Source organism: Pseudorca crassidens, chromosome 16, assembly GCF_039906515.1.
Source record: "Pseudorca crassidens isolate mPseCra1 chromosome 16, mPseCra1.hap1, whole genome shotgun sequence".
In the NCBI taxonomy this organism is placed as follows: Eukaryota; Metazoa; Chordata; class Mammalia; order Artiodactyla; family Delphinidae; genus Pseudorca; species Pseudorca crassidens.
The window spans coordinates 82,699,409-82,720,322 of NC_090311.1; the positions used below are offsets into that span (position 1 = coordinate 82,699,409).

Sequence of the window (20,914 nt, forward strand, 5' to 3'; positions counted from 1 at the left end):
TCGATACTCTATTTACAATACTGGATAGAACACCCAGATAGAAGATCAGTAAAGAAACAGCCAACTTGAACAACACTATAAACCAAATGGCCCTAACAGACATATACAGAACTTTCCAAAGAACAGCAGAAGAACACACATTCTTCTCAAGCACACATGAAACATTCTCCAGGACAGATCACGCGTTAGGTCACAAAACAAATCCTGACAAATTTAGGAAGCTCTGTATCATTCAAAGTACGTTTTCTGACCACAACAGAATGAAACTAGAAATCAATAACAGCAAGAACAGGAGAAAATTCACAAATAGGGGAACTAAACAACACACTCTTGAACAATTGCTGAGTCAAAGAGGAAATCAAAAGGGAATTTTAAAAGTATCTCAAAACAAATGAAAGGGAAAAAACATGTCCCCAGAAGTATGAGATGCAATAAAAACGTTCTCACCACACGCGCACACACACGCAAAATCACCACAATCAAGATAAATAAACACTCCTGAGTTTTCTAGTGCTTCTTTGTAATCTCTCCCCCACTCCCCTCTCTGGTCTCCCTCCCCGTCCCCAGGCAACTACTGGTCTGCTTTGTATCACTATAGTTCAGTTTGCATTTCATATAATCTTATATAAATGAAATAATACGATATGTAATGTTTATGGCTTCTTGGGAAATCACATCTTCATTATCTCTTTATTCCTGGGCTAAGCACAGACACCCAATCAGTGAGTCAACAAATATTTTAAAGTGCCTACTATGTGCTAGGTGTTGGCCACACTATTCTAGGAACATAACACGTGTTCAAAAAATGCTTGATGAATGATTCTGCGAATTCAGGTAGCATAGCCTCTTTTTTTTCACTGAGATACATTCATATACCATAAAATTAATCTTTTTAAAGTGTACAGGTCAACGGGCTTTAGTTTGTTTACAGAGTTGTGCAACCATCACTACAATCTAATTCGAGAACATTTCCCTCACCCCATACTCATTTGTAGTCATTCCCCATTTCTCCCATTCCCCAGCCCCTGGCAACTACTAATCTACTTTCTCTATACATAGATGTGCTTATTCTGGACATCTCTTATAAATGGTGTTATTATACCATGTAGTCCTTTGCGCCTGGCTTCTTTTGCTCAGCATAATGTTTGCAAGATTCATTCATGTTGCAGCGTATGTCAGGGTTTCCTTCCTTTTTGTGGCTGACTAATATACCACTTCATTTATCTATGGAACAGCTGACAGACATTTGGGTCATTTCCACTCTGGGGCAATTATGAATCATGATCTCAAGAACGTTCAAGAATATGTTTTTGTGTGAACATATGTTTTCAATTCTTGGGTATATACCTAGGAGTGGAATTCCTGGGCCGTATGTTAACTCTGTGTTTAATTTTTTGAGGAAATTCCAGACCATTTCCCAAAGTGGCTGCATCAGTTTACATTCCTAGCAGCAATGTTTGAGGGTTCTAATTTCTCCACAACCTTGTCAACACTTGTTATTGTCTGTGTTTTTTATTCCAGCCATCCTAGTGGGTGTGAGGAGGTATCTCATTGTGGTTTTTACCTGCATCTCCCTAATGACTAAAGATGTTGAGCATCTTTTCACTTGCTTATTGGCAGCACAGACTCCTATTAATTCATTAATTTATTCATATATTTGAGCCCCAGCTTTGTCAGTTCTCTGTGATCTTCAAAAAGTTACTTAGCTTCTCCGGACTTGGTTTTCTCACCTATAAAGTGGGAATAATAATCTCTGTCTGATGGCATTGTTGAGAGGACCAGAATTAATATGTGTAAATCTCTTGGCACAAAGTAAGGACTCCATGAAAACAGAACAGATGTGAATCAATATGATGAGGAAGTCAGATGACATTTGAGTATTTGACTAGGTAGCGATGGCAAGAAAGGAGATTCCAACCAGAAAAATGAGTGTGAACAAAGGGAAAAAGCCAATGGGTTGTGTGCGAGGAATTTAAGCAATGCATCCACCTGACTAGGGCAGCAGAGGTCTCGTTCAGGAGGAGAAATGGCAGAGAAAGAAGTAGAAGGATGGATGGGTCCAGACTCTGAGGGCGACAGGGTCAGGGTGAGGAGGGTGCCTCGTTTGATCCCATGACGTGCTGTGCCGCGGTTGTCTGGGCACACGGGGTGAAAGTCAATATTGCCGCGTGCTCGGGACCACGGAGACCTTGTCAGCTTGGCCTCGCTTGGATAGCCCTGCTCAGTCTTACCCCCGGTGTCTCACGCTGTCTCATCTAGGGCAGCACTTCGTAAGGTGGGCCTAGCTGACTCCTCTGAGATGACAGAGCTTCCTCTGGGGCCATGGGCAGGGGGTCCTCACGGGTAGTCCTTCAGGTCCGAGGATGTTTGCAGGAGCCTACTCTGACCCACCTGGTTGGAGGCCAGTGAGGAACAGCAACTTTAGAATTTGACCAAAGGTACCCCTTGGGTCAATCTGCTGGCCGGCCCTGGCTGGACATGGGTTGGGCAGATACAGTCGGGCCCCTTCTGTGTCCTTTGTCTGTTTCCCTCCTAACAGGGACCTGGCCAGACAAACCCTGCGGGAAGACCTGGTGGCACACCTCAGCATGGGTCTAAGCCAGAGAGCTGTTATTTCTCTAGGGGTGCCTTCACCCCAAACAACCCTTCCCATTACAACTAGTTAGAGAACTCACAGGCCTTGCAGCTCTCCCAGACCCTGTGAAGATGGATCCAGGAAGACGTCGACCATAAACAGGGCCAGAGATGGGTTTCTCTTCTCCCCGCGTGTTTACAAACAGCCTACAACACAAGCACCAATTACTGGCGTGGGTCCGTGTGGACGAGGGGGTCAGGTTAGGGGGCAGAGGCAGCAGATCCCCCCATGACCTCTAACTGTCACCATGGGTGCTCCCCAAGCTTCCTTTCAGAAACCACCCAGGACCCACTACTCTCACGTCACAGCAGCAAAGGGCAAGTTCGTGCCCGAGCTTGTCCCTGTGCCCACTTACATTTTTCTGGTCTTAAAACCTGGAGTCCAGGGCTTCCCTGGTGGCGCAGTGGTTGGGAGTCCGCCTGCCGATGCAGGGGACGCGGGTTCGCGCCCCGGTCCGGGAAGATCCCACATGCCGCGGAGCAGCTGGGCCCGTGAGCCATGGCCGCTGAGCCTGCGCGTCCGGAGCCTGTGCTCCACAACGGGAGAGGCCACAGCAGTGAGAGGCCCGCATATCGCAAAAAAAAAAAACCTGGAGTCCAGACCTGGAATCATACATGTGGCTGTTCTGTTGAAGGGGCTTTTACGGAGTCCACGTCTACAGAAAATCAAACGTCTTTTTCCACACGGGTGGTAGAAAGTCCAGGACAGGAGATCTGTGGAAACGGAAGACAAAAATGCTCATCTGTCCTGGGCAATGCTGTTGGCAGTGCCAGCTCTATCACGTTTCCCCTGCGGGCCTGGGGGGACTGGGAGACTGTGCCACAGCTCTGGCCCCCGGGGCCGGCTGTCCCCGGGCTCCCCCGAGAAGCAGGCGGGAGGTTGGCATGGACGTGATCGAACAGGACTGACTTCCCTGAGGGCTCGGCCCAACCTCGGGACACGACATTCCTCTGTCTCCTGGGCTGAGGTCACCTTGGGTTGGAAGCAAGTTCTCCAAAACAAGTTGTTAGCTTCTCACATCATGCAAGAGAGCACGGTGAGTCCAGAACATGCATGTCCTGATGGTAACAGAAACAGGTGCTCACGCATAGGGGAGCAGCAGGGGCTGCGGAAGTGTTGACATTCCAAGTCAGGATCCCCGGTCATCGAGCCTCAGATAGTCCTGTGTTTATCTTTGCCAGGAAGGGACTCACCCCTACGGCTCAGAACACTCAGAATCACAACCCCTGATGAAGCCACTGGATGCACGAGGGCACCTTTCCAAGGCGGCCACCACGCACGCCCAGCCCGGAGGGAGAGAGCCGACGCACGTATCCACTGCACACCGACCCCTCGGGTCAGAGGCGCCGACAGCAGCTCCGGCAGCTGTCACACCCAGGTTGAGTATAGCTTCAGCACCGTCCCTCCACCTGGCGCTTTTCACTCAGGCAGAGAGGCATCAGAGTCCCAGGCTCCCCTTTGGCGTTCCCCCGGGGGGCCCCCTTGGGTTTGGGGAGCTGGGCCTGGGACGCCCTCTCCTCTCCCCAGGCCCTGTTCACCCCCAGCTACAGTCAGGCTGCCCAGCGCACCTGGCCCTCTCCATGCTCATTCTGCTGCATTATTTATTCAAACAGGCGAGGCCTATTTATAGCTCCTCTGAAAGGCAGCAGCTGCTCAGTTCCAGGGAAACTGGAACACTGAGACATTCAAGAGTGTTTTCATTCATCTGTCCATGGACACTTAGGTTGCGTCCATGGCCTGGCTATTGTAAATAGAGCTGCAATGAACATCGTGGTCCATGACTCTTTTTGAATTATGGTTTTCTCAGGGTATATGCCCAGTAAAGAAGATGTGATACACGTACACAATGGAATATTAGCCATAAAAAGAAACGAAGTTGAGTTATTTGTAGTGAGGTGGATGGACCTAGAGACTGTCATACAGGGTGAAGTAAGTCAGAAAGAGAAAGACAAATACTGTATGCTAACACATATATATGGAATCTAAAAAAAAAAAAAGGTACTGATGAACCTATGGGCAGGACAGGAATAAAGACGTAGAGAATGGACTTGAAGACACGGGGAGGGGGATGGGTAAACTGGGACAAAGTGAGAGAGTGGCATGGACATATATACACTACCAAACGTAAAACAGATAGCTAGTGGGAAGCAGCTGCATAGCACAGGGAGATCAGCTCGGTGCTTTGTGACCACCTAGAGGGATAGGATAGGGAGGGTGGGAGGGAGGGAGACGCAAGAGGGAGGAGATATGGGAACATATGTATATGTATAACTGATTCACTTTGACATAAAGCAGAAACTAACACACCATTGTAAAGCAATTATACCCCAATAAAGATGTAAAAGAAAAAAAACAAAAAGAGTGTTTTCAAAAGAAAAAAAACATCCTCTCACCTACTCAGGAGGTTGCTGTCCCGAGGCATCTTCCAAAACTAAGCCTCCCTGGCTGCGCTCCCCAGCCCCTGCTGCTGAGAGTGAGAAAGCTCAGCCCTTCCCAACACCTCCCGCCACCCAGAACCTCGCCGTCACTCCCTGAACCCCGCTGGCACTCTCTGAACATGCGTCCACCCGCTTGAAATGGATGGGGCAGAGAGAAACGACTACATAACAAATAGCAAATCAATGACAGTGATTCTGGACACTCTGTAGCTCTGTTCTCCACAGCATCTCCAAAAACCATTTTATTTTGCTCATTTTTTTTTCAACCATCTTTATTACATGTGTGTTTTTTTTTTAACATCTTAATTGGGATATAATTGCTTTACAATGGTGTGTTAGTTTCTGCTTTATAAAAGAAAGAGTGGTGTGTTTTTTTTTTGGTTTTTTTTTTTGCGGTACGAGGGCCTCTCACCGTTGTGGCCTCTCCCGTTGCGGAGCACAGGCTCCGGACGCGCAGGCTCAGCGGCCATGGCTCACGGGCCCAGCCGCTCCGCGGGATGTGGGATCTTCCCAGACCGGGGCACAAACCCATGTCCCCTGCATCGGCAGGCGGACTCTCAACCACTGCGCCACCAGGGAAGCCCTACATGTGTTTTTAAACAGTCCTCCTCGGGCAGCACAAAGTGACTATCAGATCCATTCCCTGAAATAACACTCTCCTCAACGGAGCAAGCAAGTAGCCAAACCCATTTTATTTTATTTATTTATTTTTTAAAATATTTATTTATTTGGCTGCACTGTGTCTCAGTTGTGGCATGCGGAATCTTTTGTTGCAACACGTGAGATCTAGTTTCCCGACCAGGGATGGAACCCGGTCCCCCTGCACTGGGAACGCGGAGTCTTAGCCACTAGACCACCAGGAAGTCCCCAAACCCATTTTAAATATCGCCTCTTTAATGTTTTAAGTCTCCTGCGAGGAAGTCCAGACACAGTGATTTGCCTGAAATCTCACATATTTGTCTGATGCTTAATGAGAATGCCGTGACTCCAGATAGGTTCTCAGGCAATCAGGGCATTTGGGAGCTGGGTGGCAGAAACCGTGTGCAGAGTTTGGAGACAGGGCAGCTGAGTGAGTCCAGATGGAGAACGTAGGACAGTAGAGCTGTCAGTAGACAGTGTGGGCTCGAGGGGCAGGCCATCCAAGACCTCGCCGCAGACTTCGGAGTTACTGGCGTGTGATTTCAGGCAAGTTGCATACGTCTCGTAAGCCCAGGGGTCCTCACGACTTCATATCACATTGCTGTGTTACACGAGACAGTCCGGGCCCCGGGCCCGACACGTGGGAAGCCTGGATCACATGTTCGTGGTTACTAGTAGTGCTGCAGATGGGGAAACCAAGGTACTGCGGACCCAAGAGACTTGTCCAAGGCCACACAGCCCCAGGACCAGAACCAGGACCCCCGATCCCCAATCCAGGCTTTACTTTTTACAATTGATTGATTGTGGCACCAGGCTGGTAAGAGGGCTAAACAAGGCAGGTGGCCCAAAGTCCCAGACATCTGTGAGCACTCAGGAGCTGACGATAAGAAGATACCCGAAAGGCAAGAACCGTGGAGGGCCTTGGTGACTCAGGCAGCATTGTGGGTCAGCTCAGGATCTCACACCTCTCCTGTTGTGAGTAAAGCCCGTCCCCAGCTGGCCAATCTGAGGCCTTCGGGGAGGTGGAAGGGGACATTCCTGACTGCAGGAAAAGGCAGGATGCAACTCCAGGCCCCGGGGCCCTGAGAAAAGTGGGCCATCGGGCCAGGCCTTGCTCTCAGAGAGCTAACCAGCTAGAGAGGCCAGGCAAGACGAAACATGAAACTGTGAAAGAACAACGCAAGGCAGACCCTAGTGCCAAGGGGTGTGAGCTCACTGCCCCGAGCAACCAGGGAGGGGAATAAATCTTCATTTCATGGCTTCATAAAGACAGGAAGACTTAAGCTAGGCTTTTGCATCAGACAGGACCTAATAGTTGACTGCAGCTATCAGAACTTCAGCTCAAACCGGCTGGAGCACCAAAGGGGAATGGTTGTATTTTGGGGGATTTTTTTTTTTTTTTTTTGGTGTGGACCATTTTTAGTCTTTATTGAATTCGTTACAGTATTGTTTCTGTTTTAGCTTTTTGGCCACAAGGCATGTGAGATCTTAGCTCCCCAGCCAGGGATCAGACCTGCACCCCCTGCATTGGAAGGCAAAGTCTTAACCCCTGGAGCCCCAGGAACTCCCAGGGGTATGTTTTTAAAAGGATAGATAGGACCGTACAGACTTGCTCCATGCGTGAGCCAGGGATGCCCTGTGTGTTGGGCCCTAGGCTGTTCATGTCTTCACTGCAGGCTGCGACCTGTTAGCTCAAAGTCCATCGACACCAAACTCAAATTTTTATACATCTGATTATTTAAAAATAGTCCAAAGGAGCACATTTTTAGCTATTTAGAGATGGCCTGCTTTGCATCCCCCGTGGAATCTCATCCCACATCGCTGGCCATTGGTCCGATAGAACCTATGGTTATAAGACAAACTGCTGAGGCCCTTCATGCTCGCTGAGCCAGAGACACCCTGTGGGGCTGCTGAGCGACATCACCTAGATATGTGAGCCCCCTCTTCCAACCTGCTCTTTCCCAAAATTTCCCTGCCCCACTTCCCTTCTGGGTGGTCCCATGCTTCCTGTCCCACACATCCCCGTCTGTCCGAGCACCACCCAATAAAGCTTGTGCGTTACTGCCTCTCCTAATCATACTTTTTTCCTTGATCAACCCCAAAGCCCTCAAGCCCCCTACAAGACTCAGAGAAAACTAAACAAATATATCTAAGGAAGGAAGGAACTAGAGCACTATGGGATACCCCCCAGAGTGACTAAATCAAGACTCTTTTTCTTTTTTTTTCTTTTTTTTTTTTTTCGGTACGCGGGCCTCTCCCATTGTGGAGTACAGGCTCCGGACGCACAGGATCAGCGGCCATGGCTCACGGGCCCAGCCGCTCCGCAGCATGTGGGATCCTCCTGGACCGGGGCACGAACCCGCGTCCCCTGTATCGGCAGGCGATCTCTCAACCACTGCACCACCAGGGAAGCCCAAGACTCTTTTTCTTTAATTTTTGCTTCATTTATCGTAGACTGTCTTTCCCCACAAGTGGGAGGCAACGACCTTGCCCTGGGCCAGCAGGGTCAGGGTGCTCTGGCGGCTGGCTGCAGTGAGAGACATGACTGCAGCTGGCGGGAGGTCCCTCCCAAGGTCTGGAAACAGACGCTGTGAGGGAAAACCGCATGCAAAGGCTTATTGGACAGCTCCTGGGACACACCTGTAAGGACGAAACAAGGCAGGATTGGGCAGTGGTTCCACCTGAGGCTCAGCGGATCCTCCGGGCAGCTCTGGAGCTGAGAGTGTAACCAAGCAGGACCCTATGGGGCCTTCCTGGACAGAGCACACTGCCCCCACCATGTCCTCCACCTGCCTCTTGTTTGTAGAAAAACTTTAGCCTCTAAGGCCTTCCCTGAGTCCCAAAGAATAAATTTAATCAGAAAAATGAGAAAATGCAAAAATAAAGGGAAATAGTCAAGCAAGACAAAATAATAATCATAGTTATTTAACAAAGCCAAGAACCTTTAGTTCCTCCTGAGTCATGTCCTTTGAGCTGTTTTGCAGACACTGAAACTCCCACCAGGTGGAAGAAGTTAGTTAACTGCTACCCATGAGCACGTTGGAACCAGAGGGTGAAGATGCTGATTCCCTATTACCTCACCACCAATCAGTCAGTTTAAGATCTATGCCTGTCTGCACCACGATGGTTCAACCTGCTTCCAACCCAGATGCCAAAGGACCATAACAGGGCAGAAAAGAGGTGGCACTCCAGTTCCAAGAACCCAGCCTACTCCCAGAAAACCAAAGCATATGCCTCCCCCTCATTAATTTTGCCCTTAAAATCTTGTCTTCATCGTTCCCCAGGTGAGAAGTTGATTTGTGAGCTGAGTTCCCACTGGCCATTGAATAAAGCTCGCACTGCATCAGCTTTGCTTTTGGCTTTTGGTTGCACGAACCGGAAGGGTAGAAGAGCCTTCCCCACCAAGGCAGGGGACCTCAACCAGGCTAGGACCCAAGTGGGGGTCCGTATGACCTAATTCGATTACAAGAGTTGTCCCAAGCTGAGACAAGGGGGCCGTGTCCCCATTGTTCTGGGCCTTTTCTCTAGGGGAGGGTGTAACCTTCAGGTCTCTGAAGCTGAGGGTCATCCCCGGTGAAGGACACAACCTCTGATATTCCTAGACATCAGGGAAGGGGTTCACTGTCTCTACAGAGGATACTGGGTCAGGGAACCACAGCACACAGGACTGTCCACCCCCTTGCATGGCTCAGACCTACTTGCTTCTTATGATGAATTTGTCCCTTATGGGAACAGCTGCTCCAGAATTTTCAGGGGTCTTGTTTTGACAGAAATTTACAAGAGAAGGTTGTAGGTGGCTCTTGAGGTTATAACTGATACTTACACCCTCTCTTCCTTAACCCATTCTAGATTTAACCCACCCTTGCCCGGGGCCTGTCATGATGACCCAGACCCTTATCCTTGAGGGGCTGAGACCCTGGTTACCATAATCTCCTCAGGCCATTGCTGCTGATGGCCCTTCACCATTGAAGCTAGATGTAGAAACACCGAGAGATTCCTGTTGATCACGCGAATGCCAAGCGTGTTCTTCCCTGCTCTCTGGCGCAACACCAGTCCTACCTCTTCCTGACAACTGGGATCAACAATCCCTGCCAGGATGGTGACTCTTTCCCTTGCCCTCAGCCCCTAAAGTAATGGAGAGGGGAAGCCCAAACTCCCAAAGTGGTCATTGAGAGTATTGGTAAGTGTGGCCACTCCTATTCAGTCCCAAAGGGACACAACACCATACGGTCATTGATTTACGTTGTATATGCATCCTGGAGGACGAGCCCACCCTCACAGGGTGTCATCTACAAGCTGCATCTTTGAGATGCATTCTCTCCCGGGCTGGCGGCTTCTGGGTGATGATGTAACAGGACCAGTGGATTCTTTGTGCCCATGGCCACACTTTCTTTTCTGTAGAGTAAGTCCCTCGGCCTGCAATAACATTTACAGGATCCTTTTGTAAATGGATGGAATAATGGCCAAGGTCCCGTGGACAGGAAAGGCAAACCCAGAAGAATGTACGTCCTTCCACTCAAATCAATTGTACCAAGTGGAGAGTTGGTCTCCTCGAGGGGTGGTGCTGTGTCAGGACTCAGTGTTGGCCGCCCCCTGCTGGTAGGGCGGACATTTGACAGTAGCGGTATCTAGCTGAGACTTGGTGAGTGGAAGCTCTTGCGGTTGAGCCCGTGTATAAACTCCATCTCTGCTGCGGAGCTGCTCTGTTCACTCGGCCCTTGTGCCAGCTCTGGAGTGGCTGACTTACACTCGCTGAGTCATTCTGCCTAGCTTCTTGTTTGGAGCCTTTCCCAAGGCGGATACTCTTTAGTGGGCATTAATGGGTGATGTTCTCTTATGGTTCCATCCAGACGTCCCTGTTCTCCACTTTCCAATCCTTCTCTTTCCAGGCCCTGACCAACCAGCCGGGCCACTCACAATTGCCCACGAGTCTCAGTCCATGCTTATTTTGAGCCTCTTCTTTTTCCGTAGTTGGGTGACCAGATATTGCTGCCTGGATCCCTAGCCCTTCAGAAATTCAGTGGCTACTCAGAGCCACCTCCGAACAGGGCAGCTGCGATCTATTTTTGACAAGCAGAGCCATCCGCAAACCAAGCTCAACATCTTGCTTTCCACTGGTCACAAAGGAACCTTCCATCCAGCCATCACTGTGAGCTGGAGGCAAGGCCAGTGCAAAAGTGATGGATGCCATGGAGGTTGGGGCTCCCTGTGCACACAATTTACACGCACCTTCTGACACTCCGTGTGCTTAATCTCAGATGGACCATTTCCACATTGTGATGCACTGTTGCTGAGCCACCTGACCTTACGATTTGGTGTGTCTACAGAAGCCAGTTCAGGATGGGCAGGTCTGGCCATGTGGTCACCTTGATGCTCCATTTATCAAGACCTAATAGAGTGTCTACAGCTGTTTTTTCAAATGGTATGTGATTCTCTGTATAGGTGGCATGGCCTTGCTCCAGAATCTTAGAGGTCTGCCTTGTGATTCTCCTATTGAGGTTACCATCAACTCTACAAGGCATCCTTTCCCACCACAGATAGCTTTGGCATCTGGGTCTTTTGAAGCAGCAGAGCTGCATGTATTTCTGCCTGGGCCTCTGCTGCAGCGCCCTTTTCTGCCCTGGACCCCACTCAGATCCAGTATCCTTCCATGTTGCCCAGTAAATTGGTCAGAGCATCTTTCCAGGTATGGAATATGCTGCCTCCAGCTCAAGAGGCCCACCAGGCGTTGTGCTTACTTAACAGTGGGAGGTATGAGATGTAATCACCTGTCTCTTACTTTGGAGGGCACTGCAATGCGGGAGGGGACGGAATCCCCACACAATTTTTCTCCCACTTTTTGGAGTGAATGACTCATCTCGTCTTCCAATGCCACTTTTTGCTCATCTGGTCTATTTTACATTATGCCATTGATATGGTGGACCAATGTGATACTCTGTAGAAGGTCCAGATGGTCCAGATCTCTCTGGACTACATTCTGACAGACAGCAGGAAAGTTAGGATAGTTCTGGGGCGAGACCATACATGGACACTATTGTCTGTGCCACGTGAGCATGAACTGTTTCTGATCCTTTCCGAATAGATTAGACGAGAACTCACTCAGCAGGTCAATGGCCACATACCACATGCTGGAGGTTAATCTAGCAAAGACATCACATCCAACACAGCAGCTGCAGGTAGCACTGCTACTTGGTTAGGTTTCTGATTACCCACTGTCATTGGCCATGATCCACTGATTTTTGCAGAAGCCAGACTGGTGAGTTTCATTGGGTTATCACAGAACCATCACTCCTGCGTTCATTATGTTTTCGAACTTAGCTCTAATCCATGGAATGTGGCATTCTTTTTTTACTTATTGCCTTACCATTTGCCAGGGGAGGAGTGGTTTAGAGCTTCTCCTTGGCCTTTCCTACTTTAATACCTTACGGCTTACAGGCCAAGAACCAATCTGAGGGTGCTGCCACCTACCAAGAATGTCCATTCCAGTTTTTCATTTAGGAACCAAGAAAATGACCTCCCTGATGGACCCCCTGTAAATCATACCAGGGCCAGGACCCCAGATATCAATGGCAATCCAGACCTTTGAAAGGGCTGGGAATTCCCTTTGCCCTCAATGTACAGTATCCAAGTAAATGGCAGTAGATCGCACTGGGAGAAGGTCTGGTGTGATGGTTAATCTCATATGTCAGCTTGACCATGCTATGGTGCCCAAATCTTTGGTCAAACACCAGTCCAGATGTTACTGTGAAGGTATTTTTTAGACGTGATTATCATTGAAATCAGTAGACTCTGGGTAAAGCAGATGGCCCTCCGTAATGTGGGTGGGCCTCAGCCAATCAATTGAAGGTCCTAAGAGTAATGACCGAGGTTGCGTGAAGAAGAAGAAATTCTCCTCAAGACTGCAACGTCGACCCTTTCCCGAATTTTCAGGCTGCTGGCCTGCCGTATGGATTTCAGACTTGCCAGCCACTGCAACTGCATGAGTGAAATCCATGCAGATGAATTCAGATCTCTCTCTCCCTCCCCCCATATTACATTGTATTGTATTATGTTATATTATTGATGTATTATATTGTACTGTATTATATTATAGTCTCTGTTTTGTTTCAGCACCTTGATGGATACGTCTGGGTAGTTACTATCCAACACATTTGCTGCATTGTTGAAGTGCCCGTCCTCAAAGAGACTTTGTCTCTCCTTCAGCCACTGGGTTCCAGATCTGAGAACTGGTTCGGGCCCCAAAACTGGGCAAAGGATTTTGACTTTCTATCGCGACCGCTGCCTTGGCCTTTCTGATCATCCACCTTGCTTTCTTTCCATTCCGTCAGCTAAGCCACACCCTCGTCAGGTGCCTATTTATCTCACCTCTGAGAAGCCCGTGTTTTATGAACCAGCTCCTTAGCTTGCTGCACGTCAGCTCCCTTGCTGTCATTCAGCCTCGCCCTTCACTGTGATAACTGTGCCCATCTTGCTTCTGATGGGTCATTATTACCCTCTGACCTCTATTATTTCAGGATCCTATCATTCCTTTTGCTACCATCAACCCTGGCAGACAAAGGATGCCTTCTCTGAGCTTCTCAGCAATGCTGGAGCCCCTTCCCAAGGACACCCTTGCGGTCTTGATAAACAGGTGTCCTCCGGGCCTCTCACAGGACAGAGTCAGCTCTGGTTTCTCAGCCTTACGTAGTCTGTCCATCTTAGCACGCCCACGTCTCTGAGCCTTTTGATGCCTTCCTCTACGATCTGTCAAAGAAGTCTTGGCATTTGTTTCGACTCATATGAGCCATCCCTTTTTCCAAACTTTCAAAAATCTAATAGCAGCATATTAGCACAGTTTCCCAGGATCTTTTCCAGGGCGCTTAATCCTCTATCACGGGAGAAACTCCCATGCTAATAAACAATCTTTCACTCAACTTTATCTTCTGTCTCCCCTTGACTGAGCACCTTCAAGACACCATGCCATGCATCCACCCTCCCGCTTCTGCAGGAACACATCAGCCAGACCCTGCTGCTTCTCTGTCCCCCTCTTCCCTTAACAGGCCCAGCACCCCATCAAGAGGGCTGAGTTGGGATTTGACTCCTGTAATCTGTCTGGCTACCAGGATGGGAGGTGGAGTAGACCTTAAGGGAGATAAGCAGTGTCTTAGAAGATACCAACTCACTTGAGGACCCTGCACAATCTCTGAACAAGAGGTGGAGTCATCTTCTAAGAAGGGGAAATGAACCGATTCTACAGGACCAGCTGGCTCAGGGGGGCCTGGGGATTCAAGGCTCTCAAATGTATCTACCCAGAGACCCTCATTCCAAGATTCAGAGGTCTATTTCTTCCCCATTAAGGCCTTGATCTTGGTATAGAAGGCCTCCTGGGGGTGGGAACTCAAATGTCTCCGCAGCTCCTCTACTTTTAGGATTCACTTCTGAGCCTGGCCCTCCATTCCGTCTGCCCTCCTGCTGTAAGAGATTAAGGTTTCCTTAAATGCTGCGAAGAAACTTTTTGACTTTCACATTTTGCCCTGAATTGATGGTTAATCACCCTGACTGTCATTACCTTTCATCAATGAATCAAGGGCACTTAGCAACAACCATCCAATTTCGTAGTCCTTATTGCTACCATTGTTTCATCCTGGTGAATCCCGGCCCGCTTTGCCACTGGTGAAAATTATAACAGCTGCACCTCTACAGCGTGCAGTCCTATCCACATTTCTCCTACCACTGGTGATGGTATCTTTGTGCCAACTCTGCACTCTGAATGATCCAAGTCTACAGTCCCACTGAAATGACTCTAAAGGGTTTACTTCCCTACGACCACTGCTGGTACCAATGGCCATAGATGGGCTTCTCTGGAAAGAGACTCAGAACCAGACCCTGTGCTGAAGATTTTCTGTAGGTGCTCTCAGCAAAGATACCTGGGGGGTGAAGAGGGAAGGGTTGGCAGAGGGAGAAACCACCACCCTGCAGCTGCAACTGAGGCCTCAGGTGACCCTTCAGGGAATTCTGTATCAGTAGGTCATTGTTGCAGGGCAGCCCTGGGAGGGGACATGACCCTGGGCAAGGCTGTTCCCTGTGACTGGGAAGGATGCAGCTGTGAGCTGTCAGCAGCTGACATTCGAGCCTCTAAGATATAGATACATGGGCCCTGCAATGGGAGTCTGGGGTGGAAACCACAGTGTCCCCCATACCATTGTTCCATAGAAAGGTGCTTTGCAGGCAGAACAAATAGATGTCCACTATAACCTTAGAGTGGCCAGGATCTGGACAGGTGTAGTGAACGGTGAGCTCACTTCAGATGGGGAAAGTACACTGACAAAGGCCTAGAAATGGGAATGAGCATGGAATATTCTAGTAAGCAGATAACCCAGAGGATAAAAAGGACGGGGGACGGGGGGGGGGGATCAAAATCTGTTTAGAGTATTTGTAGTAAGAAAAAAGGCATCATCTTGTCAAGGCCTAGGTGGGAAATGTTTCCTCATGCTCTGGATTGTCTTGAAAATCCTGTGAAATTGTAGCTTATGAAACAGTAGGAGTAAAAGAAATAAACCAAGGATTGCCAATTCAGATGTCTACAGGAGCTGACCAGGCAACGTAAGCAAAGCAGGCTGAATCTGACCCTTTCAACACAGTTATACGTTGTATATAATATATGTCCTGCCTCAACTAGCCTATATGAAGTCTTTGAGCAAATTAGAAAATGATCCCCCTTGGGGTGGGTGCAGCCCAGTGCCCAGGGCACAGTGTGGCAGGCCAAGTGAGGGCCCTCTATCAGCCTGATTCCTGCCCTCTGTGCACGGCACAGACTCCCCAGCCACTAGGCAGCCCTGCTAATACATTCTTCCCCATTCTTCTTCACACAAATGGCTCTTTCCACCTTTAATTCAGAAACAACGGGAGCGACAGATGAACACCAGCTGACACCAGCCTCAGTGCAGGGTGATAACAGAGAGCACTGAGGACTGAGGCAAACTGGCGATGACGTGCCCCTCCATGGGCTTTGTGTTTGTCATGATGTCAAAAATCTAGATTTTTAAAATGTGCTTTTAGTTGTTTGCTAACTTAAAAAAAAAAACAAACAAAAAAACATGGTTCAGTCCAAACATAGCATCACGGCTGGCTGTTATGTTCTGTCTGCAGACCATCCTTCTGCAACCTGTCAATTAAGCAGTCAGCCACCCTCTGCCCCTGCCCACCCCAGGCTGCACTCAGGGACCGAGCTCACAGAAGGAGCCTGGGCTGGGTGTCCCTGCTCAGTAGAACCATCTTTTTGGTTTGGAACTGGAGCTGACAGTTTTTTCTTCAGTTCAAAATAAGTGTGTGTGTGTGTGTGTGTGTGTGTGTGTGTGTGTGTGTGTGGCAGGGGGGAATCAAATAAGATGAAGATGTTATAGAAAAAAGTGTTCCTAGCTCAGACATGGAGAGCAGAGTGCCTGAGAGTTAGAGGGAAACTCTTCTCTAGTGATAGGTAAACGGGTCCAGGCATTTTGTTGAGTGTGTTGAACCAAAGCAGAACCTCCTGGGAATAAAAGGATAGGACTTTAAATTTTTTTTTAATCTAAGATGAGTTCTCCAGTTAGAGGACCCCACTGACTACCCCTTCAATTTTCTAATATCACACGGAGAAGAATGGGAAATCAGCACATTCTCTTTTCTGGATGGCAGTGGGCGGGTGTGTGTGTATCTATCAGCTTAGGAATCAAAGACCAGACTTCCAGAAATGCGTTAATCAGAGTTTTTTATTGCAACCAACAGATGACAAGTCTGGCTACCTTAAGCAAAAATGGGATTGTTGGAAATACAATAGGGGCGCACGGAATCCACGAGACGCCGGAGGACAAGATTTGGAAAACGGTCAGGAAAAAGAGAGCCCTGGAGGGCTGAGTAGCAGAGCCACGGCTCAGCTGACTAGCAAAAGCCTCTAGCCTGCTCTTTAAAGTGATTCCTTATAAGCAGCATAGAGTTTTTTCCTAAACCTAACTTGCCAATCTTTTTTTTTTTTAAAGGTGTTGTTTCTTTTTTCTTAATGTATTTATTTATTTATTTGGGGCTGTGTTGGGTCTTCGTTTCTGTGCAAGGGCTTTCTCTAGTTGCGGCGAGCAGGGACCACTCTTCATCGCAGTGCGCGGGCCTCTCACTGTCGCGGCCTCTCTTGTTGCGGAGCACAGGCTCCAGACGCGCAGGCTCAGTAGTTGTGGCTCACGGGCCTAGTCGCTCCGTGGCATGTGGGATCTTCCCAGACCAGGGCTCGAACCCGTGTCCCCTGCATTGGCAGGCAGATACTCAACTACTGCGCCACCAGGGAAGCCCACCAATCTTTTTTTTTTTTAAATTGAAGTGTCTAGTGTCTAATTGCTGATATGTGTGAGATTAAATTTATTACGTTACAATTTTTGTTGCACCTTTTAATATTCCTTTCTCTCTACTTTCTTACCTTCCTTTTCCCCCCCTACCTTTCTAATTTGTATTAATGTGCTGAGTGTAAAGTGAGATCTTATGGTTGTTTCAATTTACATTTCTCTAATTACTATGGTTTACCATCTCTTTACATGTTTCTTCACCTTTCACGTTTCCTTCAGTTAATTGCCGGTTCATATTCTGTGCTGATTCTTCAACCAGGGTTCTTTCTTTTTCCTTCTGATTTGCCAGTCTCTTGTTTAATCTAGGTATCTTCCCTTGTTGGCCTTAGATACTGCATGTATCTTCTCCTAATCTGTTGTTTTTGTCCGTGGCATCCCACTTACATTGACTAGGAATCCTTTCTTTTGATGCAATCAAACCCACCAATCTTTTTTGCTTTATGGTTTGTACTTTTGAGCTTTTCCCCTCTTAGGCCACTAACATTGTCTTCTATTAATTTTATTTGTAAGGGAGTCCCTAGTTATAATATCAGGTAGCGTTCAGTTTTATTTTCTTCATGTCCCTAGTGAGTTAGTCTGTCCTTTCCCCACTGATTTGTGACAGCTTTTCTGAAATGTATTACGTTCTCAAGAGTCTGTTTCTGAGCGCTCCTTTCTGCTTCATTTATGCCTTTTGTTTGTTCTTGGGCCAGTAACAGACGATTTCTATTACCATAACTTGTGCCTCGATATCTAGCTGGGCAAGTCACCCCTCTCTTCTTTTTCAAAGTCAACTATATTATTCATGGCCCTTTATTCCTCCACGTAAATTTTAGAATAAGTTTATCAAATATATGAAAAGCGTCAGCTTAAATTTTGATTAGGGTTGCAATGAATTTACTGATTTTGGGGGTAGAACTGATCTTTCACATACTCACAAGAGCATAGAAGTTCTGTCTATCTGTGTAGGTTTTGTGAGTTCTTTGGTAAGTGAATTCCCAGACAGTTTATACTTGCTGTGCCTGGTCCTTGATTTTTATTATATTCCTTAACTTCATTTGTTTAAGCATTTTTGTAACTCCATGGATCCTCATCTAATAGTTTTGGGGTATACATTCTTTTACTATTCCTTTAATGAGTATCTTAAATTAGTATGCACACTTCATCATCAGAAAATCTACAAACAACAAATACTGGAGAGGGTGTGGAGAAAAGGGAACCCTCCTGCACTGTTGGTGGGAATGTAAATTGATACAGCCACTATGGAGAACAGTATGGAGGTTCCTTAAAAAACTAAAAATAGAATTACCATATGACCCAGCAATCCCACTACTGGGCATATTCCCAGAGAAAACCATAATTCAAAAAGACACATGCACCCCAGTGTTCATTGCAGCACTATTTACAATAGCCAGGTCATGGAAGCAACCTAAATGCCCATCGACAGATGAATGGATAAGGAAGATGTGGTACATGTACACAATGGAATATTACTCAGCCATAAAAAGGAATGAAATTGGGTCATTTGTAGACACATGGATGGACCTAGAGACTGTCATACAGAGTGAAATAAATCAGAAAGAGAAAAACAAATATCATATATTAACACATATATGTGGAATCTAGAAAAATGGTACAGATGAACCGGTTTGCAGGGCAGAAATAGAGTCACAGGTGTAGAGAACAAACGTACGGACACCAAGGGGGGAAAGCAGGGGGTGGGAGACTGCGATTGACATACATACACTAATATGTATAAAATAGATAACTAATAAGAACCTGCTGGATAAAAATAAATAAATTAAATTTTAAAAAAAGAAAGAAGACAAAAAAATGCGCCCTTGACTCATTAAAATATGTCATTAGTTTTGTCACTTCCTGGATAATGCAAAGACCTTAAAACAGTTTAGCTACACTTATCCCTCTTCTGCTTTTCATGCTATTGTTATTGAGTCTTTTATTTCTATCTCTATATATTGAAATCCTACCAGACATTATTATTGTTAGAGTAATAGTTCGTTTTTCTTTATCTACATTCTTTTTCCATTGTTAACTTCTACCCGAGATCACTTGCTTTTGGCCTGAAGACTCCCTTTAATATATCCTTTAGTGTAGGACGACAGTTGGTGACAAATTCTTTCAGTATGTGTCTATGTGTGTGTGTCTTAAAATATCTTTATCTTACTTTTATTTTTAAAAGTCAATTTCACCAAGCTTAGAATTTTAGCTTGGCAGTATTTTCTTTCAGCAATTTGACTAATGACACTGTCTTCTAGTTCCATTATTTTCGGGGAAAAATCAACTGTCAGTCTTACTGTTGCCTCTTTCAAGGAAATATATCTTGATTTTTCTATATGCTTTGAAGACTTTGTCTTTTGTTTTCAGTAGTTTGAGTATGATTTGCCTATGTGTGTCTTTCTTTGTATTTATCCTGCTTGGGTTACACAGAGCTTTTTACCTTAGTGGTTTGATGTTATTCTTCAGCTTGAAAAATCCTTGGCTATTATATCTTAAAACATTTTTTATAGGTCCATTTCCCCTTCTTCTCCTTCTTCCTCTTCCTCATCATCTCCCCCTCCCCCTTCCCCTTCCCCTCTCCCTCCCACTCTCCTTCTTCTTCCCATTCTTCTTCTTCTTCCTCCTCCCCTTCTTCTTCCTCTTTCTCTTCCTCTTCTTCTTTTTCTAATTCTTCAACTGAATTTATATATATATTATAAACCATATGACTTTTGTTTCCTTTTCTGTATTTCTAAAATCCACTTGTCTTTTCTTACTCCTACCCAGTTATTTTTCTTCTGGTTTGTCTTCCAATTCACTATTTCTCTCTTCAGGTGTGTCTAATCTGCTGTTAAACCTATTCCTTGAATCCTTAATTTTAGTTATTATAATTTTTAGTTATAAAATTTCCATTTTATCCTTTGTAGTCTGCATTTCTCTGGACTAAATTTTCCATACTGTTTTTAACTTCTTGAACATATATATCATAGTTATATTAAAGTCTTATTTTAATGTATCTCCTATGTGACTGTTTCTATTGTGTGATTTTTTTTCTCTTGGCTTTTGGTCTATTCTTATATCTTCTCACGTCAGGTAGTTTTTAATTGAATGTTCACATTTTGTATGAAAAATATTTTGAGGCGCAGTATGCTAGCTTCCATTCACTTGTGCTTGGAACAAGCAGTTGGGCAAGGGGTGGATGACATTAAAATAATTTTGGACTGAGCTGATTTGAACTTTAGCACTTATGAGAGCTGGTCTATTTCTGATTCACTCTCACTTCTAGTGTCTCACCTGAAAATCTGGGGTGTTCACCATGGTCCCTGTTCCTTGGTGTTGTTAACATCAGATTTTGCCCCAGCCTCAGTCAAAGGCTCTGCTCAGCCTTTCAGTCTCTGAGCGGCAGCTTTACTTGGGGATAATTAATTGCCTCAATGGAAGGTGCAGCACCAAACATAGGGCTCATCATTCTGGGTTTCCCTTCTCTCTGGAATCTTGACCCCTCAAGTCCTCACTGCTTTGATCTCTCTTATTCTGGCAATCAAATCTCTTACAAATATTTTTTCCAGCTTTTCTGCTCTTTCTCAATGGGAAGATTGGTCTGAAAGAAGCCCTCTTCTTTTGCCAGAAGTGGAAGTACCCAGCATATTTTTAACATTAAAAAGAATTATCCCCAAATCAGAAAATATTAGAATATATAATGTGTAGAAGTGTTAACATTGCTTCATAAAACTTTTGTTTCAGTTATGTATTTATTTATGTATCGTGTATCAGGCTGAGAAGTAAAATGTAATTCTTAGCATGAGTCATCATCAAAACAAACTGAAAAAGTCTGTGTCAAGCCATATCAAAACTTGGGTTCTGTGCTTTATAGTCAG

General features: G+C 46.4%; 1 long non-coding RNA gene across 1 annotated transcript; it reads right to left on the reverse strand.

The window, feature by feature from the left end:
* Window positions 1-639: 639 nt before the first annotated feature.
* On the reverse strand, window positions 640-4,170 carry LOC137208567 (uncharacterized). The gene is made up of 3 exons (XR_010935668.1): window positions 2,991-4,170; window positions 2,676-2,781; window positions 640-2,391 (listed from the first exon to the last, which is right to left on the reverse strand). It is a non-coding gene; the product is annotated as an uncharacterized lncRNA (long non-coding RNA).
* Window positions 4,171-20,914: the final 16,744 nt, after the last annotated feature.